General features: G+C 52.7%; 1 protein-coding gene across 2 annotated transcripts in view; it reads left to right on the top strand.

Annotated features, from left to right (window-relative positions):
- The first annotated feature begins 4774 nt into the window (after positions 1–4774).
- Positions 4775–23860, top strand: part of DAGLA (diacylglycerol lipase alpha) — a 72726-nt gene continuing 53640 nt past the window's right edge. The window contains exons 1-2 of one of the 2 annotated variants that reach the window (XM_043871936.1): positions 4777–4907; positions 6433–6567. The gene's annotated coding sequence lies outside the window, so the exon portion shown is untranslated. Of the gene's footprint in view, positions 4908–6432; positions 6568–23860 lie in introns of both variants that reach the window. The other variant, XM_043871899.1, reaches the window with a different exon arrangement.

Genomic DNA, 23860 nt, shown 5'->3' with positions numbered 1-23860 from the left:
CCCTCAAGAGGACTCTCTACTCTTGTTATTATTGTCCAGAAAGTGCAGATGAATCACACTAGTCAATAAGCATGCAGTCTTTCTCCTGAGACATCTGTGTTTATAATCCCATAGCTCCCTAGTGCCCCAAGGAGAAAAACTAGTTACTACAATGCCCGTTAGGGAGCAGACACTTACAAATAGGCTGGTTTAATGAGATGCAAGGATCCCCCAATCCTTTGGGCATTACAGTGAAAGTACTAGTGATACCCAAGTGAATGGAGGATGAGGTGGGAAGCAAAAAACTTTCCAGAACTACCCCCTTGGAAGCCATCAGTCCTTTCTCCTCCCCATCAACACCACTACCTAGACCATCAACACTCTCACCTCCTCCAGTATCTCCACCGTTATCACTCCATCACCATACAAATGTGTTGAGACTCTGATTGCAAATGATGCTCACTCAGGTAAAAGGCATGGGTTGCAGGCTCCCCTCGGGTGGGAGGGGACGACTTGCTTCTTGCACAAGACCTCAGCACATCCCAGTGGTAGCTGATTTTAATCCTCATGGGTCCAGCCCCTAAGGCTATCTGCCCCCATGACCCATTCCTATATCTCATAGTGGGAGGATCAAGAAGGCAGGAGAGCAGCGATTTTTAGGGGAAAAAAGGACTGAAATCCTGCCATGAGAAACCCCGGGTAATCCTGAGCTGGCTCAGGTGTCCCAAACCCCAGTTCACATGCATTCATTCCCTAGACCTCGAAACTGGCTAATTTCTCTCCCTGTGGGAGTCTGACAGCTCAGCCTCCAGAGCTTTTCTCTCCTCTCCACAGGCAGAGTTCGTGCTATTTGGGTAAATAACATTTCTCGTGGTTGTCAGATGTTTACCCGGTGGGGTTTACCTGGTGGTGGGACTGAGCCATCCCTTCCCATCCGCCCCACTATGGGTGCCAGGATTCTGGGTGGGAGCCAGCATCCTACAACACTCAGAGATGGGGGACCCAGCACTGGTGAGTGGGCAATGATTTCACACTGACTACTGGGAAAGTCACATTCACTATGTCACTCGGGACTTGGACATCTGGGAACAAGCTAAAGTCACCATGTCCAGAGCTGATTTCATGCCTTATCCTATACCCTGCATCCAGGCTAAAATGTAGTCATTGGATCTCTAGCAGCCATGAGCAGATACTTTATACTTTAAAACACTGCATGCTCTGAATTCCCGCTTAAGCCGTAAGCCAGTAGGCCGCATTGATGTTCCCTCCCTCGGGCTGTGAGGAAAGGCAATCACTCAGTTGCTGGGACTATGGGGTAATGCAGTCAGGGGGTTGGTGCCCAGCTCAGGAATGCTGCAGTTGTCTTTCCGCAGGCAGCTCTAACCCGATGCAATCACTGGCCGAGCCATCCCACCCTGCAGCTGCCGGGAGCCAAGAGTCTGAGGCAGGGCACAGCTGTGCCAGCTGTCGGAGACAGATTACTCTACGGAGCTGGGCCGTGACTCACATTCCAGTACAGGGGAAACACGCAAAACTTAGACACCGTCTTTGGGGTGCCAAAAATCATCTTGGTTTTGTCTTGCAAGATGTTCAGCTTGCAGAGTGTGGGGCAGACGGAGGAACAGGGCGGGGAGGAGGCGAGCAAGGGGAGTAGATCTGTCTGCAGTTGACTCTGCCTGTCACACACCCTCATCGCTCTAATAACAACACTCAGCATTTAATCAGCCCCTTTGCAGAAGCAGACGATGTCATGCTCATTAATTAGTTAATCCACACAGCCCCCCTGGAAGGAGGAGCCATGTTATTATCCCCACTGGGACCCAGAGGGAAACTGAGGCCAGAGTGGGAATTTGGCATCGAGCTGAGGGAACACAGCTCAGCAGCTGGACCGGGACCAATCTATGGCTCGTCGCCCATCCTGGAGCCCTCAGTCTTGTCCTCTTCCCTGACTCCAGTCTGCTCGCAGCTCTGGTGGCCGTCTACAAAGACACCTGGCCAGACTCTGTCAGAACCAGGGCTGACGGCTTTCAGCAGGAAGGGCAGATGGGATGTTGAAGTGGAGAGGGAGCAGCCTGGTGGCTGGACCAGGTAAGGCCCCCAGGGAACATGTGTTCCCAACCAGACGTCTGGTAGGGTGCGTTCCTTCCAAAGGGTCTCAGAACTAGGGGTGGACGCGGTGATGTGAGTTTCACCAGAGTCAAAATGTCTGCTGTCTGCCTCCCGTTCAGGCGATTCTTGAGTTTCGATTGTCTGGTGGTTTCAGAACTAAAGGGAGGGACGTTTCCACCAGGGGGCACAATAACGGTTCCACTGAATTGGAGACTGGGACTGCCACCTGGCCACTTGGGGACACTCATCTCACACACACACAGACACACACATAAGAGCGATACGGGTGGGACGCAGGGTCCCCACGGAGTACCTCCTACGCCCTCATGCCCTACGGTAAAGGCAGACTGTTGTGATGCTTTACACTCAGGATCACCAATAGCTCAGGGCCTCGAGGATGGACCCTGGAGGAGGAAATGGCAACCCACGCCAGTGTTCTTGCCTGGAGAATCCCATGGACAGAGGAGCCTGGCGGGTTGCAGTCCATGGGGTCGCAAAGAGCCGGACACGACTGAGCGACTAACACACACCTTCAAGGATGGGGGCTTGGGTCAGTCAGTCCACCAGGAAAATGAGATGCAGGCAGGAGTTAGAGGAAGGAAGTCATAAACACCTTTTAGGAGTTTGCAAACAGTTGCAAAAATAAAGACTGCAGCCACTATCTTGTTGGTTACTGGAGTGGCTGAAGATTAAATAAATCAGCCCTCCTGCTTTTCTTTTTAAACAGCAACGATCACCATTAAAACACATTTTTCATGTATTTTCTTCTCCTTTCCATCCGTATTTGGAACAGCAGTGCTTCTCAAATGGTGATATGCATACATAACACTGAGGGATCATGTCAACCTGCTGAGACGTGGGGGCCTGAGATTCTGCATTTCTCACAAGCACCCCCCTCCCCATGGTGCTGCTGCCACCCTATGAGCATCAAGAATTCAGAGGACATGGTGGTGGTAGTTAAGTACCCTTTAACTCAGTTGTTAAGTGCTCAGATGGGATCACCGTAACCTTGAGGAGAAATGGACATGGACAGCACCTTGAAGATCTTGAACCTGGATCTTCATTATGACATCAAGTCTGGAGGTAGCTGACCAGGGAGTACTGGAATACAATATTGTTTGGTGAAAATGACTCTGAATGAATGGGAGGAGGGTGTGTGTGTGTGTGTGTGTGTGCGCGCGCGTGCATACATGTGTGAATTTGTATGCACTGGGCAGCTAAGGGGGTGGAATGTAGCTGCTATGATTGACCATGGCCCAAGCTGGACCAACAAAACTCTTTCTTTTGGGAATCTAGAACTTTGAACCAAGGGGACGTTTAATTTGGCAGTTTTGATTCTGATCCATTGCAGTGATCTAGACAGAAGGTCCCTGAATTGCTATGCCACAATCAGTCCTTAAATCCTCCCTGATACCCTGCTCTTCCCGAGGCTGGGAAGGTCCACCTCTTTCTTGAATCCCCTAAGGTATCCAATCCAGTATTTGTCCTCCCTGCCTCCATTTTTCCTTTTTTAAAGCAAACTGGAGTTTGCCTTCAAAATAACCATGGATAATACAGAACTCCTTCCAGAAGTAGCTCCCACATGCTTCAACAGAGAGGAAGGCTGCCCTGGACTCAGTCTCACTTTAAAGCAAAAGTCCAGAAAATTTTCAGGAGGGTGATCCACTTTAGTTCCCCTTCACATAGCTCCTACTTACACCAAACTGCGGTGGGTCACCCTGTTTCCTTGGGATGAAAAGAGGGCCCCCGACAACACTTTAGAAGCACTCCCCTCGCTGAAATATGCGGCTCCCCTCTTTGCTCTGAATTCTACTCCAGCTTTGAGACCCAGCTGGGTCCTCTTGGCCTCCAGACCCAACTCCCTCCCCCAGGGCTTGCTTAAGGGTCCATCTAAGAGCTCCACCGCCCGCAGTCTCTGCTGAGCTCCTACACCGCAAGCACCCTGTACTGTGATGGGCTAGTACCCCCGAGATCCAACTCCTGGAGGTCTGGGCCTGGGTTCTGCTCATCTTTGTGCCCACTCACTCCCCCAGCTTAGCACGAGGCACGCGGACAGTGGCGCTCCCTGCTCAAGGCTGGCTCTCAGGGAAGGTGTTTTGAGTGAATGAATGGATGCGTGTGAAGCAGAAGAGGAAGGGCAATTTTCTTCATTTGCCAGGAATTCAAAATTGACCAAGCGCCCTTTTGGAAGCCAGGCGCTATGCTGGGCCCCAGCGGGGTGGACGGCGAGAGGACACAGATGGTGAAGATGCGCTCTGACCGCCCCCCATCCCCCTTACTCCAAGGAGCGCTCTGCACCAGGAGGAGGTGGAATCCAGCTCCCTTTTTCCTCCCCCCAAATGAACTAGTTCTCCAGTGATCCTACACGCTTTTTTTTTTTCCCCCTCTCCCACGCTAAACCCGGTCACGCGGGGCCTGCAGGAGGGGGACCCAGGCGGCTCCCTTCCCCGCATGCCCCGCGGCAGGTCGTGCCCCTCCCGGCCGCCCACGGAGCCCCAGCGGCGGCAGAAGCCCGGCGCCCACCGCCCCCACGCTCCGGGCCCCAGCCCGCGAAAGACTCCGCTCCCTCCTGCCTCGGCGCCACTCCCCTCCCTGGCACCAGGGGGCGCTGCCACCCCACGGCCGTCGCCATGGTCACCGCTGGCGGCGGAGTGGGGTTTACGTAAAGGACGCAGCGTCCCCCGGGGGGCGGAGGCGGCCTTCGCGCCGGCGCCGGCGCCCTGCGGAAGCGGCGTTAGTGAATCGGGGCCTTGGGGAGCCCAGGATGGAGGTGGCGGTCGCGGTGGTGGCGGCGGGCCGAGCCCTGCGGCGGGCTGGAGGTAAAGGGGGACGCGGGTGCGGCGGGCCGGGCCCTGGGCTTGGGCGCGGTGAGAGCGGCGCGGCAGCTGGGCAGTGTCCAAGGCGCGCGATGGCCCGCCCGACGGGTCCGCAGGCGGAGGTGCGGCTGCCGCGCGCGCCCGTGACAGGTGTGGGATCCGTGGAGCCCCTGGCACCGATGCGGGAAGGGTGACATGCGTGGCGCGGGCGTGGGCAGCGTGGTTTTCCCGGCACGGGTGTCAGAAGGAGACTCACCCCCACCTTGGTGTGGTGGTGGCCGCCCAGGTGTGAGGCGGGCGCAGCCCTCTGTGCGGGCAGGTGATGGGCCCGGCCATCGGACTCCTGCTGGGGTGGCGGTGGCCAGCTGGTGGGCGCATGGTGGTGCCCTCGGCAGGGGTGTGAGGAAATGCTCTCATTAGTAAGGTGTCCAGTGGTTCTGGCCTTGAGATGGTCTGGAGTGATGGCACCCAGGGCTTGAAGAATGTGTGTCCTCAGCATGGCAGGAGTTCCTGGCTGTGACTGTGAGAAATGGCCCTGGCACAGCCTAGTGCTGGGGCAGCCTGGCCCTGCGAGGGGAGAATCCGTGGCCCTCAGACCCTGGTGGACGGGCAGGGTGAATGCCTGTCCTCCCCCTCTGGGTCTGAGGAGGGGTATTGCTTCTGGCACAGAGACCCACCTTTAATGTCTGCTGGGTGCACTGGGGGACTGAGGAATGCAGAAGTCTGGGAGAGGGTTGGTGTCCTTTATAATGGACATGGAAGAGAGCTACCAGGAGATGCTTCTACCTTGAAGACCCTGATGGTGACCCAGACGGAGACCTGTCCAGGCACTAGCCTCATCCTGGGCTCATGAATTCATCCAGCTTTGGGGAAGAGGGGAGGGGTGGGTGGTTCTCAGCTCTGCTCCCTATCTCTGAACATGTGTCCTGAGACATTTGCAGGGCTGAGAGGTGGGCCATGTCCGTGGGCAGGGGGAGGCGTAGGGCTCCAGCCATCTGTGGTTCCCGGGCCCTGCCTTTTCCTTGGGGTGATGGTGTCTGTGATGCTCAGAAGCCTTTGGGTCCAGAGGATCATTTGGGGCATGTTTGAAAGACGGGTCTGCAGCCACCAGAAGTGTGTTGGGGTTGCGTCTGCCCTCACTGATCCTTTGGGAAGCTCTGGGTGAGGGTCACACTCAGCATCACATATGCCCTACTTCACAGAGGGGCAATTTACAGACCCACCCCCCACCCCACCCCCAGAGAAGTCTTAGGATGTGGGAGGAAATTGTTAGGTCTTCGTGGATCTCTTGGGGAAGTGGAATCGCAAGAGAAGAATAAATGAGGCTGGGCCTTTAGGAATCCAGAAAGACCAGACTGAGGGTATAGAAGACTAGGGTGGGGCTGGCAACTCATTTGCCCAAGTGGGTGCTTGGAGATGCTGCTGAGGTTCCTCAAAGCTGGAGTATTGTCTGGTGCCTTTGGGGCCAGAAGACTTGAATTCCAGGCTCACTGGCGTGACCTTGAGCAGGTGACTTTACCTCTCACAGCCACATCGGAAGGTGGTCGCAGAGGATGAAAGATGGTACCTGCAGAAACCCTTTGTGAAGACCTGTCCAGGGGTCAGGGATTATCCTCAGGTGAAGAGACCAGGGCCGGAGACCGAGGAGGTGGAAGCATGGAATGTGAGTGGGGAGGAAGGGCCTGTCGTAGGAAATTAGAGGCCCTGAGCGTAAAGGCTCCTGGTGGGGAAAGTGGGATCTGTTGACACTGTGAGTCAGCTGCTGAGCTGGAACCAGGCCCCAGGTTTCCCGAGGACGGTCCGAGCATGGCCGCAGCCACTGGAGAGCCCTGCAGGAGTGGCCCTAGCAGGAGAAAGCCCTTCGCTGGGGCTGCAGACGTGCCTTTGGCCATGCAGGGCTGGGAGGTATCTGTGGCTGGCAGATCTGGGGTACCCGGGTGGGAGCATGACTTGGACGTGTGTATTTTCTCTTGAGAATTTACTTTGGTTCCCGGTTCAGAGGATGTGAGTGGGCAGCAGCCACATCTGTGTTTTGGGGGGCTGTGGCCTAAAGAAAGCCAAGTGGGTCAGAGTCATCAGGACACGGGGCAGGGTGGTCCTGTGACGGAGGTGGAGGCTAGATGGCAGGAGGCTGGGGCCCATGAGGAGTGCAGGGGGCAAGGAGAAGGGGTGATGGACACCCTCAGAGCGGGCCTCTTGAGAGTGGACAGGTGTAGCAGGAATCTCCCAGGACCCACTTCTGCCTGAAGGGGCGACCCAGGTGAAGAAGATGAGTGAGTGTGGCTGCCAGGGTCTTTACTTTACACCACTGGGGCCCAGTTACTAATAATGGGCTGCAGAGCCTGAATTACATACCCCATGGCTCGAAAGCTTCACACTGGCAGGCTGGATTCCATGAACCCAGGCCCGTTTCTCCAGCGTTCCGCAGGAGTATTTGCCTTAGCCAGCAACCCATTTCACAAGCTTGGTCTCCAAGGTAGAAAGTTTTTGCCCTATGTCCACGCTGCAGTGTCACGGCACGAGGGACGGAGGAGGATACATCCTACCAGGCCCCGGATGGTGAGCTGACTTGTCCAGGCCAAGGACTGTGCCTTCCCAGGGGTCGCCACCTGGACACTGCCTGGTGCTTCCTTGGCCACTTGTCCCCAGGTCATCCTCGGGGTGCCGGAGGCCTATTGTATGTGCTCCCCGCGGCCCCTTTTGCTGCCTCCCCAGGAGTTGCCAGCACTTCAGCTCCTGCTTGGAATGCTCTCCTAGTGAGAGTCCATTCAGAGGAAGCCTCAGGCCTCCCCAGTGTGAATATTGAACGATCATGTCCCCTCAGCGCACCCTCCACACCTCTGCCTGTTTGTTCTGATTGGTGGCTCAGCCTTGTGGTTTGGGGATCCAGAAGCCCTTTGCAGCCACCCCTTGCCATCTGCCTGGGAGGCTGGGACTCTGCACAGGCGAGCTGGGTGGCAGGCGGGGGAGATGGGAGAAGCCAACCTGGGAGGACCCAGCCTCTGTTGGCCCGAAGCAGAGCAGGACTGTCTTCCGAGTCCTCAGGGTTTGAGGCCACCAGGAGCCCCGCCAGGTCACCACCACCCCTTGTCATGGTTTTGAGCAGATTCCAGCTGAGGGGAGGGAACTGGTAACACAGGAGTGGCCATCGAGGGCTCTCTGGAGCCAAGATTTTTTTCAACTCTGGTCCTCAGTCCTATTCCCCTTTCTTTGTCCATGTTTCTCCAAAAGTTGCTTAACTCAGCTCCTGGCAACCTTTCCACCTCAGCTGCCTCGTAAATCATGGTGCCCAGCTGCTCAGCAGCAGGGGTGCCGGGGACCAGGCATCTCTGGACAGAGGCTTCTAGGCCACAGCTGAAGGCACGGACCCTCCCTGCATCCCCTCTCTCCAGGACCAGAGAGGGATCCCGATCGCTCAGGGTTTAATCACCTGTTAGCCCAGTGCTCCATGTGAGTTCAGTTTCTCCCTGGAATTGCTTTGCCTTACACTCCAGCAGGGGCTTCCCTGGTGGCTCAGTTGGTCAAGACCCTGCCTGCAATGTGGGAGACTGGGGTTTGATCCCTGGGTCAGGAAGATCCTCTGGAGAAGGGAAGGGCAATCCACTCCAGTGTTCTTGCCTGGAGAATTCCATGGACAGAGGAGCCTGGAGAGCTACAGTCCGTGGGGTCGCAAAGAGTCAGACACGACTGAGCGACTAACACACTCAAGCGGACCAGGCATGTTGCGCTGGGGAATTATCAATGCGGTCAGAGGACAATAAATCTAGCGCCGTGGAGCCTGGGACGTTGTGGGATGTGGTTACGTCCCAGCGGGCAGGGCTGAAGGCTGTTTATCTTGTCCTTCTTCCTTTCTGATTCCGACTTTGGCTGCACGGGATCTCTCTGCTGGATGGGGCAGTGGGTGTGCTGGTGAGGAGGATGCAGGAAACCATCCTCCCTGTGGGGTCCTCTTGGCTGCTGAGGGAGGGTTCCGGGGAGGTGATGTAGAGGGGAGTGGTGTGGCCACCTTCACGGGCAGAAGTACCCCGATCCTCAGCAGGATCATGGTGGAGATGGGCAGGGGTGGGGCCGTTCCCGCCACAGGGCTGCCCGGCGTGTGCACGTGTGCGGAGCCGCGTGTACCCGTAAGCAAGTGTTTCTGTGGGAAGTGAGGGCTGAGCAGGAGGAGCGCCTGGTGGCGGGGGAGCCCGTGGGCTCCTGTGTCTGGCTGGCCTGGTGTCAGTGGGTGTGTGTGCTGGGGTGTTGCTGGGCCCCTTGAAGCAGGAGAAAACAGTGGGAGGTGGGAGGAGGGGTCGCCTTCCAGCTCGGGGAGGGGGAACTTAACGTCTCGGTGTGATTCTTACCGGAGCAGCCTTTCTGCTTTCTCAGTATTCCTTAGAAGGAAGCCCAGGCTGGGGGGAGTGGTTCCAACACCCATATATGCTCACACAACGCCTGCTCCCGCCTCCTCCCCAAGCCCCCGGGGAAGTCAGCCAGGGACAGTCCACTCGGGTGACAGAAGAGAGTAGCACAGCCCATGGGCCTTAGGACTTGGGACTCTGGGGTCAAACAGACCCTAGTTCGAACCCTGGTGCCTCTCTACACCTCAGTTTCCCCATCTGTAAGATGGGGACAGTAAAACCTCCCAGGGGGAGCAGGGGTTATAAGGACCGCATGCCTGGTGAGTGGAGAGATCACAGTGGTGAGAAGTACCCTCGCTAAGTGCTTCTGTTCCTGCAGTCAGGATCTTTCCCACAAAACAAGCAGCTTCATCCTGATCTGCATATATTAGCACCAGGGGGAGACGCAATAGGTCATGTCCCTTTTCTTGATGAGGAGAAATTAGCTCCACCCTACCCTCGGCCTGGATGGAATCTGGCGTATCTGTCAATAGAATCATACTCAATATAACGTTGTGGTCCCTGGCGTATGTTCCCATTCCGATGGAGCTGATAGTTATTTCTTGAGCACCTTCTGAGGGCTGGAGGTCAGTGAGGGCCATGAAGATGAAGTGGACACGCATGTGTGCATGCTCAGTCGTGTCTGACTCTTTGCGACCCCATGGACTGTAACCCACCAGGTTTCTCTGTCCATGGGATCTCCCAGGCAAGAATACTGGAGTGGGTTGCCATTTCCTACTCCAGGGGACCTTCCCCACCCAGGGATCAAACCCGCATCTCCTGCGTCTCCTGCAATTGCAGGGGGATTCTTTACCACTGAGCCACCTGGGAAGCCAAAGTGGCCATACCAGCACCTATAAGGTATGGAATCTGGTGTTCACAACCTATTGAGAAGCTATGAGATGGACCTGGAGGTCTCCACCGTAACATCAAGAGGTGGATGCTACCGGAGGTCAAAGGAGAGAGAGCGGCTCAAACCACAAAGATCAGGGGAGACTTAAGTGGCCATGGCCTTTAACCTGGCCAGCCAGGTGATTGTAGAGGAAACAGCAGCAATGGCTGAGAAAGCGAGGGGCTGACCTTTTGTGGTCTGGCTTGACCATGGGAGGAGGAAACGGAAGTGATAAAAGGTTGAGAAGTGAGTTGGGGCTGGGTCCCCAAGAGCCACAGCCATGAGGCAGAAGGTCTGGTCCTTGAACATGGGCAGTCACTACAGTGTTCTGAGCGAGAGTGTGCCAGGGGGAGCTGGGTGGCGGGAATGGGGAGGCTGGCACCCAGGCAGTGGCCGCCCTCGGGAGGCCGGGAAGGTGGAGGCCACGAGCTTTGTCACTTTGGTCAGTAAGAGGCTGGGCCTGGGGCATAGCCTCTTCTGGGACTCAGATGTGTATCCCACACTTGCCTTCCAGCTGCTTTGACTCGGGGTGGGGGGGAGGTTCCAGGCTGGGGGTGCGAGCAGGGGGCTGTCGGGTATGCCCTGAAGGAGGCTGTGCTCCTTCATCCCCAAGCACCCAGCAAGGGGGCTCCAGTGTTCCTCACACTTTTTGCCAGGCGTCTGATCATTTTCTCATCGCATTACCCCTTGAAATTTTGCCTGCCCGAGTTCAGCCCAGGAGGTTACTATTCTGGGAAGTTTCATCAGAAACCCTCTCGGCGTCTGAGAGCTCTCCGAGCTAGAGGCTGGGTGGGAGGAGAGCTGGGCTTAGCTTCACCTGCATTTGGGGAGCTGCTCCTGAGGACCAGCTCCTCCACCTGGAGATGCCCGTGGCCGCAGACCCTGCGGGCCAGGGGCGGGAGGGTGGGCCGTGCTGTGTAAGGTGAGGCAGTTTGCCGCCCCGAAGAGGCCCCTTGTCCTTGCCTTTCCCGGAGCCATTTAATTAATTTATGATTGATGTTCCTGGACTTCCTTGAGGTTAATTTATTATTAATGTCTCTTTATTATATACAATCCGCCTTGCACCTCCCAGCACGCGGCAGCTCCCACTGGGCCGGCCTCACGGGGGGTGAGCTCGGTGAGGCCGCTCCTCTGGCTCCCCGCCCCCACCCACCTTAGGGCCAGAGCCCTGTCCTTGGCTCTTGCCGGACCCCTTCAGGTTTGAGGGGTCGGGAGGCCTCAGGGCATCTGTCTCCAGGAACCTTTGCTCAGCCACCAAATAACAGTAATGATAACAATAGTTTCCATTTTGTGACTGCTGGGAACTCAGCCTGGGACAGCATACAGCACAGAAAGAATCCCACTTACTCCTTGTGATTAAGTATCCCTCTACTTCCCCATCCCACTCTACTTGTGTCTTATAGGAGGCTCAGAGAGGGTGAGTTACCTGCCCAAGGACACACAGCAAGTAGGTGGGAAGCCAGGGCTTGAGCCCAGGACCCTACCCTCTCCTCTCTGAGCCTTGCCTCTCCTTCAGGCCCGCACAGTGCCCGCATCTACTGTGATGCCTTTCTTCCCCACCCCCTGCCATTGACTCCAGGACTGTACTACGTGACGTGGTCAGGGGGCGGAGCACCGGCGCCCTTCTGAGCGTGTGTTGTTAAATGTTCGTGGCTTGCTCCCCTCACTAATGCATGTTCTCACTGAAGACCAACAATGATGGCAAATAGCACTTACCAAAATGCCAGGCGCCATGCTAAGCACTTTTCATGCGTTAGCTCATTTAATCCCCATCACCACCTGAGAGGCAGGTGGTATTAACCCGTTTTATAGGTGAGGTGTGGAAATGTGCTCTAGGCAGTCGCCTGACAGAGAGCAGGGCTTCCTGGGCTCCAGCAGCCTTGAGATACAGGGTGCTGGCCTTGTCCTCCTGTAATTCTCTCCTCTCTCCATCTCCTCTGGACTGTTTATCCGATATCTGTATATTTATCCAGCGGCCTCAAACCTTTCTCTTGTCTGGTCTGATGTGTTGGCCTGTGTTGGGCTGCCTCCTTTGCCGTGGGGATCCAGAGCACCCATTTCAAGGGTCCCAGGGTGGGTGATTTTAGGGAGACAGCAAGGCAGGTGGAGGCTGCCAGGCTTGGATCCTGCCTCTGGCTCTGCTGGGCAACTTCAGATGAGTCATTCAGCCTTTCCAAGCCTCAGTTGCCCCATTTGTATAACAGTAACAATGATATTTACTCTGTCTCCTTCTCTGGCTGTGCCCATGCTCGGAGGCGATGCTGGGTGGGAAAGACACTCTGCTGGTCAGGGGTTAGAATTGCTTATGTGTGAGATTCAAAGCTTCAGGAGCTGGCATGAAGGCCAGGAATGCTTACGACTGGGCATACACCCGGGCCAGGGATCTACACCCACTCTCTGAGCTGCCTGCACGGACTAGTGAATTCCATGGTTTACCAGCTGGAAGGCCTTGCTTGAGGACCCTGCTGGGCCAAAAGCTGGGCAGGAGGTCCCTCAAGGGGGCCAGGCCACAGTCTGGTGTCCCGGATGGCTGACCAGTGTGCCTGGGCCCTTTGGGGGCCACCCCGCCTGCCCTGGGGCCTTGGGTCATGCGGAACTGCACGGGGCCTGCCTGAGCTTCCGACCTCACCACCCGTCTCGTCTGCCACTTGCCCGGGCAGCCTGACCAGGTCGCTTCAGGCAGGTTCAGTGCGGACAGAGAATGCCTCACCACGCCGCCCCGGGGCACCTCCCCTCACCCTTCCAAGTATGCGGAAAGCCTGGTGGAGAGGTGAGCCCCGTGTCTGCTCCGGAAGGCGGTGAGACCGTCAGTCTCCCGATGGCAGGCTTCCCAGGGCGTTGGCTAGAAACCCTCTGCTTTCTCATCAGCTTTACTCCGAGCACGTCTCAGCCCTGGACCGGGTCTGGGGGTGGCGTGGGGCGGGGGGGCGGTTCTCCCCCAGGCCCTGGGGAGGAGGGCAGAGGCCTCAGACTGTGGCAGGGGCGAGGCCCGCCTGGCATGGCCTTTGGAAATCTGTGGCCGGGCTGCAGCGAGGTGACGGCTGGTTTCATTTCCCAAGTTTCCGCCCTCTGCAGGCGGGGATTACATCAGACTCTGCTTCATAGGAGCTCCGCGCTGCCCTGGGCCAGCTGCCCCGCTGCAGCTTCGGGCCGGCCTGGGTCCTCCCGGCAGCCCTGGGCCCAGCGGACCGTCCTGGCCTCTGCAGTCTCATTGGATGCCCTGCCTCCTGATTGGCACTGCCCATCCAGCCCTCTTGGCACGGCCGAGCCTCCCAAGACCACGCTGCCCCTCTCGTTCTTCCAATCAGCCAGCACCAATTTGTCCTCTCTCTCTTTAAAGTCAGTGTAACATGGGCCTGAGAACATGGACTTCAGCATAAAGCTCCATTCGAGTCCACTGCTATGTGGGCAAGTCCCTCAACTCTCAGAGCCTCAGTTTCCTCGTCTCTAAAGTTGGGGGGGGTGTCTAGTGGAACACGGCACGCCGGGCAGCTGTTGGGATCAAATGAGATGCCACCTCTTTGGACATTGCGCTCAATGCCAGGAGCACTGTAAATGTTAGCTGCCGTCCACTCATCTGTCCCCCCAGGGGACCCCCGCCACCGCTTTCGTGAGGCTGCATCTTGCAGCCAGGCCACCCTGGCGCTTCTCAGGGCTGGCAGTGGCCCGCCGGCCCTCTGGCGTCCAACCCTGTACCCGCCCCAGCACTCTCCGAGGTGGCCCGTCCCTCTTGGTTCCTCTCCTAGTTTGGTTTCCTTCCCTTTGGCGCCTCTTCCATCCGGCTGCCTTTTTTTTTTTTTCTTTCATCCACCTTTTCCTCCCCTGAGGTCTCTGGGAGAGGCCAGTCTTTCCTTAGAGAGTCTCTGACCCCTTTGCGCCAAGCGGCCGTCCCCCCGCCCCTCCCCCTCCCCACGACTGTGGGAAGATGGGCCGTGGGTGAGACTGTGCATCCCGAGCATGGGGGTCACGACTTGGACTCACAGCCAAGAACGCGGGCGACCTTGACAAGTCCAGAGTCCCATCCGGTCCTGTCCAGCCCTGGGAGCCTGTCAGCTGGGGCAGCCTCTCCCGCGACTGGAGGAGGCCAGCCTTCCGGGCCACAGTGGTGCTTCCTGGGCCAGCAGACCCCCCTGCTTCATCCTCCTGGGTTCCGGGGACTTGTGGAAGGAGAAGGCGAGTCAACCCCGGTGTCCCGGAGCCAGAAAACCCAGTCACATCTGGAGTCTCTTTCCTCCTAGGAAGTCAAGGAATGTTTCTCAAGAGGTGGCTTCAGACTCATACCTTTGAGAGAACTTGGTCTTCCGCCCGGCACCGTCCCCGGGACCCAGGCCAGCCTGCAGAGCCAGGAACAGCCCCGTCACTTGTAAAACTCCCGTCCACCTGCTTTCAGGGACCCTGGTCAAGCAGCTACTGCAGGCCAAAGTTCTGTGCCTGGAGCTGGGAGTAAGCAAAGTTACCACCGCTTCCTCAGAGAGTTCCCAGGTTAGGGCCTGATACATAAACAGACAATGTAACAATGGCAACAAAGCGCCAAGAATCCTCTCCCTGCCAGGCACACCTTCCTCGGTGCTCTGTCTGCGGTTAACTCATTTAATGCGAAGAACAGACACAGCTCTGGTGCAGTGGGCGCCCACCCAGCTCTGTGCTGGGGCTGTGCCCTGGGAGGGAGGCACGTGCGTTTGACAGCTGAGGGATGGGCTGAGGATCTCAGCTTCCTTGGAGGATTGAAGAAACCGGCTCAAGGCCGTGTGTTTGCAGCTGGCCGGCTGGGCCTCGGACCCTCATTGGTCTGGCCCCTGCTCTCGGGTGTGGGGGGGTGTTCCTTCTTGCTCCCCCACCTGGCATTGGGTTGGGGGGCCCCTTTAGGCCCAGGAAGGACAGGTTCCTACAAAAGGAAGACCCCTCCTGGAGCCACCCTGTTGCTGAGAAGACCAGCCTCCCATCTCCTTTGTCACTGCCCACGTTTGGGCCCGTCCGTGGCTCAGGCCCTGCGCCTTGGCAGGCCGCACGGGGGTTGGGGGGGGCTTCCTCTCACCCCCACACCCCCTGCCAGCCTTGCTGAGCTGCTGCAGATTGTTCCCCTTGTTGCCTGCCTGCTCCACCGTGCGGCGTAATAAATGGCTAACAGAGGGCCCCCATTCTTTGGGACCGCCTTCTCCATTTCTTGGCCCCTTCAGAGAACCTGATCCCTCCCCCCTCCACCCCAGGTGAACCCTATTCAGCAGGCTTCTGGCGGTGGTAACTAAGCCAGGCGCCCAGCCCACCACCTGCTCAGTACTTTATAAAAGTTTAACCTTAATGGTGTAATGAACTCCCATCATAAAGCGGCTGGAGCAGTGCATCCTGAGATGTATAAATTACAGGCGCCTCTGAAGTTGTAATTGGAAATGGCAGCAAGGGGAAGGTTGAAAGGGGCCAGCCTCGTTGGGCTGAGCACAGATATTCTCTGCTGCCTTTCAAAAGGCACACATAGAGCTGAGTCTGGCTGCGAAGAAAGAATGTCCTCAGACCAAACTGAGCTCCTGGTACCTCCGCCCCAGTTCCCGCTTCCTGCTCCCCACCCCCACCCCCCCACCGTGTCCACAGAGCCTGTAGGTTTCAGGAGGCGCAACCCCCACCCAGACCAGGGCCACCGACAGAGTGGGCCCAGAGGGAAGGACGTGGGTGTGGACACAGCAGACAGCCCACCCCCGAGCCCCGTCTGCATTTCTCTGGGAGCACTTCTGAGCAGTTGGTTTGATTCCCCTGGTCTCTGAGGTCTCACCTCTTGCCATGATTGTGGGGCTTGAACGGAAAACTGCAGAGGGTGTTGAGAGTTGGGGTGAGGAACCCGGGCTCTGGGGCTGGACCATCCGGCTTCCTGTTGCAGCTCCTGCTGGTGGCACTTATGAGACCTTAACAGCATCACGTAACCTCACAGCTGCAGAATCTCTGCTGTAAAATCGGGAATAATTGACCTGCGTTGGAGAAGTGTCAGGAGGATGACACGGGATGACGGAGTTCAGGTCCCAGCAAAGTGCCGCTTTAGGGACTTCCCTGGTGGTCCAGTGGCTGGGACCCCACGCTTCCACTGCAGGGGTCACGGGTTCCGTCCCCAGCTGGAGAACTAAGATCCTGCAGATTCCCTCTGAGGCCGGTGGGGCCCAGATCTGCCCCCTGGGACGAGGCTCGCGAGCGCAAGGCTCATCTTGAGCGGCCGGGGCAGTGTTCAGGCCCTCAGAAGAGCTCACTCAGTGCCCGCTGTGACTGCCCTTCCAGGCGGGTGCCCGGCACCTGCACTTGCCCACTGTACTTGGACACGGTGCCCACGCCGGTTTAGTTTGAGTGCTCCTGCGTGTGGCCCATGAACCAGCGGCAATGCCTGAGGACAGGTTAGAAAGGTCAGAATCTCAGGGTGCCCTTTCCCCCACTATATCAGAATCTCTGGAGGGGGGCCCAGGACCCTGCAGTTCAAGCAGCTCTGAGGTGCCTCCTCGGCTCACTCAGGGAAGAGAAGCATGCTGGGCCTCATCCTCTCCAGGAGGGCATCTCTCAGTGCCAGGAGGCTCACCCAGCCTCAGAATCTCCTGGGGTTGACCTTGATGGCCTTGATGGGCTCAGCTGTAGGTTCCTGGGCCCTACCTCAGACCACTGGCTTTCACAATGCCTGGTGGGGCCTGGGAACCTGCGTTTACCCACCTCCTCTCTGCCTAGTCAAGTTTGAGAGTCCCTGGAAATCACTCATTGTCTGAGAGCGGTGGAGAAGGGCAAGACCCTTCTACCCACCGCCCCATACTGCACACAAGGCCCTGCTTCTGCTGGGGGAGAATGGACCCCAGATGGGAGCCAGGAGCCCCCAGTAGCCAGCACCACCCCGCCTGGGGGCCCGGAGTGGCTCATCCTTGGGTCCAGCTGTGGGGCTTTTCTCACAGTGAGAAGGGGAAACAGCCTAATGGCCACCAGTAGGAAATTGGTTGAATAAACTCACATACTGCATGCACATGGACTGCTGTACGATAATGAGGGAAGATTGGGCTAGAAAAATGTTTAGTGAGAAGAAATATTCACCTTCTCTGGCTCAGTTAAAAAAAAAAATGTGGCAGGTACAGAATGATCCTGTATTTGAACAGGGAAGAACGACTACACAGATCTTAATAGTTAATAGTTTTCCTGGAGGGATCCTGGATGATTTCTGTTTTTTTGTTTGTTTCTGTTTTCTATGGAGAACATGTACTTTGTGATAAGAAGGAAAAAGAAGGCATAGGTAATCTTCTCTGGTCCCGGGTCCTCAGGCCACAGGCACCGGTAGCAGCCTAGGACCCCCAGAACAGTGTTTCTCTTGCTCAGCCTGCCCCCCGGGGTGTCCTTCCTCTTGGTCTCTTCCCTTCCCCTCCAGGCTGCGCCCAGTGTTCCCCAGTCCTTCCCACTGTTTCTCCCACTTTTTCACTTCTTCCCTTCTTTAAATTTTCCCCTGGTGATGGGAAGGCACCTCCTCCTCCTCTTTACACAAGAGAAATGAGTGGGAAGGAGAGAGCCAAGGGAGGGGCCATGGGAGGCCCCCTGCCCACCCCCCGTCCCCCAGCTTGCAAGCCTCAGGGGACAGACTTCAGTTTTCATCAGGGCATCATCTAGGAAAAGCCTAAGCCTAAATTCCAGAGGCTAGGCACCTAGGATGTGCTTGAGAAGTAACGGTTGAAGTGAATGAGTCTTGGAATGAAGCCAGGGACAGGACAAGGCCCCATAGCTGTGTGACCTCCGGTACATCAGCGTACCTCTCTGGGCCTATTAGAGTCTTCACCACTCAGATTCAGGGAGTCTTGAACTCTGAGTTCCCTGGCCCCATCCAGCTCTCATCTCTGGTGAGTCACATAGCTTCCCACTCTTGCTCCTTTGCCTGGTTTTGTAAGCAGTTTGTGCAGTCCAGGAAAATCTCACCTGTCTGTTCTGGCTGCCCAGTTGTTGCAGGAAGGGGGACCCCTTCCAGGGTCTGAAACTGGGCTCTTGTCTAACACTCAGAAATGAATTGTCCGAGGAGACACATGTGCTGACAAAGCAAGAGATTTTATTGGGAAGGGCACCCGGGTGGAGAGCAGGAGGGTAAGGGAACCCAGAAGAACCACTCTGCCGCGTGGCTCGCAGTCTGGGGTTGTATGGTGATGGGATTAGTTTCCAGGTGGTCTTTGGCCAATCATTCTAATTCAGAGTCTTTCCTGGTGGCGCACACATCGCTCAGCCAAGATGGATGCTAGCGAGAGGGATTCTGGGAAGTGGACGGACACGCGGTGTCTCCTTTCAACCTTTCCCGAACTCTTCCGGTTGGTGGTGGCTTATTAGTTCCGTGTTCCTTACCAGGATCTCCTGTCATAAAACAACTCATGCAAATGGTTACTACGGTGCCTGGCCAGGGTGGGCGGTTTCAATCAGTGTGCTTCCCCTAACAACTCCCCCTGAGAGACTTCATACTCAAGATACTTCTTGGGAATTGGGGCGGAGGTCTCTTTCTTCTGTAACTTCTTCCTGCTGTGCATGGGCATAGGCCTGCCTAGCAGAGCAGAAGTCTCTCTCTCCCTCATCTAAGTTGGGGTGTTCCATATCTGGAACCAGCTTTCACTCTTGTAATAACAGCAATTTAGTTTGAAACTGTTGGCACCTCTCAGAGATGAAATAGAAAGGGGCCAAACAGGAGACCTAACAGAATGGTCATCACTGGTTCCCAGAAACAGGAGGCAACATTTGGGGTGAGGGCTGCAGGGTTTGTGACTTTTTTTTTTTTTTTTGATTGGTTGGTGGTGAAGCAACAGAGCTATGCTCCAGGAATCTTGTGTTTAGTCTGAAGTTACCATCCTCCACCTGGGTGGTGGCTCCTGTGATGTCGCTCAGTCGTGTCCGACTCTTTGCGACCCCATGGACTGTAGCCTACCAGGCTCCTCAGTCCATGGAATTTTCCAGGCAAGAGTACTTGAGTGGGTTGCCATTTCTTTCTCCAGGGGATCTTCCCAACCCAGGGATGGAACCCGGGTCTCCCGCACTCCAGGCAGAGGCTTTACCATCTGAGTCACCTCAAAAGACATTGTTATGCATATTTCTTTGAGTAGGAACCAGGACCCTGTCTGGAGGCTGTACCACCATTTGATTGTTTCCCCTCTGTTTCTGTATTCCCTCCCTTCCCTGATTAGCAATCGTTTGAATCTACCCTTTGGAACTCAGAGAAGGTCAAGGAGGCTGAATGAAGCCTATATCCTACAGATAAGAAATGGAGAACACACAGCAGATCTGTACTCCAGAGTCGCCACCCCACAGAGTCCTGCTCAGTTTTAATTTAGGGAACAGGGCAACTATGACTGTGATAACTTCCTGTCAAAATGGGGCATAGGACTGCCTCAGCTTGGAGAAGAGACACTGAATTGGAAGTATTCCTGAGTTCCAAGTCCTACATCTGAGCCTTGTATGATTAAAATCTCAATCCCTTGGTCTGCCATTTTGTTGTAACAGACCCAATTAGTAGTAGCTGGAGGAGGGATAACTGGAATTTTAATAGACAAAATAAATCTCTTTCTTTTTAGAAGAATAGGCCTGAAACCCAGTCTGGACCTGGCACTTCGGGGAGACTTGTAGCCAGGTGGCCAGTTGCCTAGTTTTATAAAAAGTAAGGTATAAGTTACTAGCTTCCAGCAGTAACTGTTGAGAGAATGGTGGCATCTAAGCCTGACACGACCCAGAAAACTCAAGTGTTTAGCAATACAACATCTAATCTGAAATTTCACCCATAGTAACACCTGGTTATTTCCCAGGATGTCTGAACCATAGCTGAGTACTCTATTTTGACTTTTAATTGTAAAATTTTCCTTAATAGCCAAAGCAGATGTCACCATTAATGATGTCAGTGTTTCTCTAGGTATGAGAAGATGCAAGAATTGGGACTCATAAAATCTCCTGAAAAGATCTAACTATCTGAAGGCCTGTTCTGCCAGTTTTTCTCAGAGCACAGAGTGCCTCATTCCTGATTTTCACCCTGAACTCCTTTCAGGGCCATTGAAAGTCAGCAGTTGCAGTGGCCATGATTTAATCTCTGTAGATGTAGATAGCAAGTGTCAGTCTTCAGTTGGCAGAGCCCCTTTTGCTCATAAACTTGACCATGATTTTGAGGGGGGCATTTCATGACCATTTTATCCCATGGTGCTGAGAATGTCCATTCTCAGGTTTGGCAAAGATTTTGTTGACAGACCACTCAATGTGCTGTTACTAGACTAGGCCATAAAACAGTGTCCAAAATTCTCTGGACCACCTGTCTTACTAGCCTCTTGGTTCAGGAAAACATTCCCTCTTGTTGCTTCTTCCCATATCTAGAGTTACATTGTTATCATCCTCGATCTCATAGGGAACTATATACTATTCTATCAGAGGCCTCATCACACATTTGGCAGTGTAAGAAACAGCAATTTTGTAAAACAGGTGAAATACAAAGAACATAGCCAGCAGTATTAGTAAAGTCACAAGTAAGACTTAAGTTAAGAGCTTCCATTAGATGTAGCCCAGTATATCCCAGGTCGTCTGACTTAGTCTACTCTGTACGAATCTTTATCTTTCAGTGAATATGACTATAATTTTTTTTTTAAAGTAAATTTCCTCAGGGCCAACCAGTTAGAGTCTTGTAGTAGAGAAATTTACCAAGGTAACCCAGAACTAGATACAGGTAATTGGCCGCAAACCCAACAATTGGATTGATTTCTAAAACTAGCATAGGATCAGGCCTATGAAAGAAAAGCATTTGATTTATATGCAAAGGTCTAAGAAGTCAAGAAAACATTATAAATGATCATACGAATCAGGTCCAGCATCTTGGGCAAGCTGTCTACCTCTGATGTCGTCTTCTTCTCATTCTGGTATAGTGTAGTTTCTCCTGACAAAAAGTCCTTCCATCCAGGTTGGAGACAGTCCCTTAAATTATGTCTTTTTCCATCCTGGTTGCAGGTCATGAGGCATCTGATCTTCACCCAAAGATAGATTACTGAGATAAGCTTCAGAAACTAGATACAGGTAATTAGGGTGTGTTTAGGGGTGTTCTTTAAGAATTCAAACTTAGGGTATTCTTTAAGAATTCAATTAAATTTTGCTTAGGGTATTCTTTAAGAATTCAATTAAATTTTGCATTAATATCACATAACAGCAAAGAACTATCCAAGAAATGAGTCTTACTATATGCAGCCCTCCATTAACAAACTGGGATTTAACATTTTTTGAAATATCTTTTTCTCCCTGAAGTTACCCTCATTTTTTTCCCCTCATTTTTATCAAATACAACCAAATTAAAGCTAGTTTGTTTGCAAAATAGGTCTGTTCTCACTAATTTTGGTCTGATGATTTATATAACCATAATTGATTATAGACTTTTTATTTTGTTGAAACATTTATAGACTCTCAGACTGAACTTTTAATATAAAACAGGGCTGGGAGACTCACACCAAAGGCTTATCACAGATTTTGCCTAACAAATCTAGGTGAACTCTTTCCTTTTTAAGGTCTCAAAAATTCCTTGAGATTTTTGTACCTGTTAGTGAGATAACCTTCTTAGCTCATTTGATAAACTTACTGGAAACCTAAGAGTTTCAAATTTCTGGAGGCATCAGATAGAGAGAAAATATAATTGTTTTGTTTATAACGTATAATTTTACCAAATTATTTTCATAATTAGTTTGAGAGGAAGGTTTTCCCTACTCCCGGAAAACACAAGATTCAAACCTGTAATTTTTCAGATAGAAACGATAAAAATTATAAGCATATTCGCTGGTTCATTCAGTCCTTTGTTAACTTTTGTGAAGTCATCAGGTTTCTCATTAGAATACCAAGACATATCAAAATGTTAAGAACTCCATATAATTTCTAGGATATCTGTATTAGTAATTTTACCATACATTATAACATGAGTGGATTTATTACTCATTTGATAATCTTTTTTATGTAATTTAACCAACCAAATAAACACAGTTTAATATTTCTCTTTGGGATGTTTCAGGGGCCCTCTGAAGCACCCCCAAAGTTAGCTAGAGGTCAAAGGAACTTCAAAAGAATTTGATTTAGAAAGTTTTATCGAAAAGATCAATTAAAAGTTTAGAACATTTGGTCAGATTTAGTCATTGTCGATGGGTGTATCATTTAGCTTGTTGATATGTCACAATGGGCGTAAATACCAAGGCTCAAGGTCTAGTGAAAGTCAGATCCGCCATCTTGGACCTAAATGGCTCTAACCAGTTTTTTTATGTCATTCCTAACAAAATCCATTTATCTAACTAATTGTAATCCAATTTTAGAAAATCCTGATCATGCATAACTCTTTTTAGTATTTTTTCATACCTTTTTTTACTGAAAGCACACTTCCTGCTTTCCTTCAGCAACCAAGAGCTAACTTTTATATTAGCATTTTATAGATTGGTGAGCATAAATACCAGTGATAATTTCTAAAACCCTTGCTTTCTTAAAACATTTTGGGATGGCATCAAACATTATTCATGTATAGTCTCAAATCTCTTTAGTTTTCCTGTAGAAGGAAATCAGTGTTTAGTAGTAAATGTTTCAAAATCTTATTTTATTTGGAAATGACCTAATTATTCAATAGACTTCCAATACTTAGTTTAGCACAACCCTTAGAAATTCAAGTTACGCCAATCTGGAGAGACTATTGTAGACAGATATTCTTAAAGAATAATTATTCTTAATAGAGTTTTTTATTCTTTTTCTTTTCTTTTCTTTTTCTTTTCTTTTCTTTTTATTCTATTCTTAATAGAGTTTTTTCACTCGAGGTAATTTCCTTGTTGACAAACTTGTAACAGATATAATATTTAACTTACATTAAACCTAGGTACAATGAAAATATTCTACTTGATGTTAATTACTCTAAGACATGTCTATATTAGATAGATCAACAAACAAACATTAATATCAGGTATTTAATACTGAATATTTCCCAGTTCACCTGAACCTGGTATTTATTGTTTAATTTAGAATTATTTGATTTGTAACTGCTTACCTTTCTCTAAGCCAATTAAATAGAGCTCATTTACAAATTAACCTAAAAAATATTACCCAGAGACAAAGACATACCAAGACATATTTAGACAGATACAGTGCGAGATCTAGCTTCATTTTCTAAGTTTGGTCATGAATTAGATATTACAATATAAAATGTACTAGTTTATAAAAAAAGTTGAAATAAATAAAAATTTTAAAGGCTTTTTCCCTTTTCCCCTCAGTCTCAGGAGTTAGAGATGGTCTAGATAAGTATTGCTGAGAGCCCTGGTCTCAAGGCACAGGGAAAGAAAATCAAGGTCTAAACCAAATGGTGGCCAGACAAAGGAAAATGGCCATCAAAAATCACAACACAGAACAGAGTTAAAACACACACGTATAAACCTGGCAGTCCTCATCAGACACTCCCTTAAATACAAGAATACAGTCTCTCAGAAAACCTTCTATAGAGACACAAAACTTCAAAAGGAGGAAAGGAAGCCAGGTTGAAAGAAGAAGGGGGAGGAGGCGGGAAAGGGGGGCAAAAGGGGTGGCCTTGCAGACATCTCCTGCCACCTGCAGATACCCAGGCATTACAGGACTTTTCCCTGGGCTTCCAGAGAAGGGAGGACTGGAGCTCGGCCCTACCAGAACCAGAATTCAAGTTCTCTGCCAAGAGGAGGTGATCGGTCTCCAATCCTCAG

This window comes from Cervus elaphus, chromosome 2 (genome assembly GCF_910594005.1).
Source record: "Cervus elaphus chromosome 2, mCerEla1.1, whole genome shotgun sequence".
Lineage (NCBI taxonomy): Eukaryota > Metazoa > Chordata > Mammalia > Artiodactyla > Cervidae > Cervus > Cervus elaphus.
This window is presented reverse-complemented; position numbering and strand designations above follow the sequence as displayed.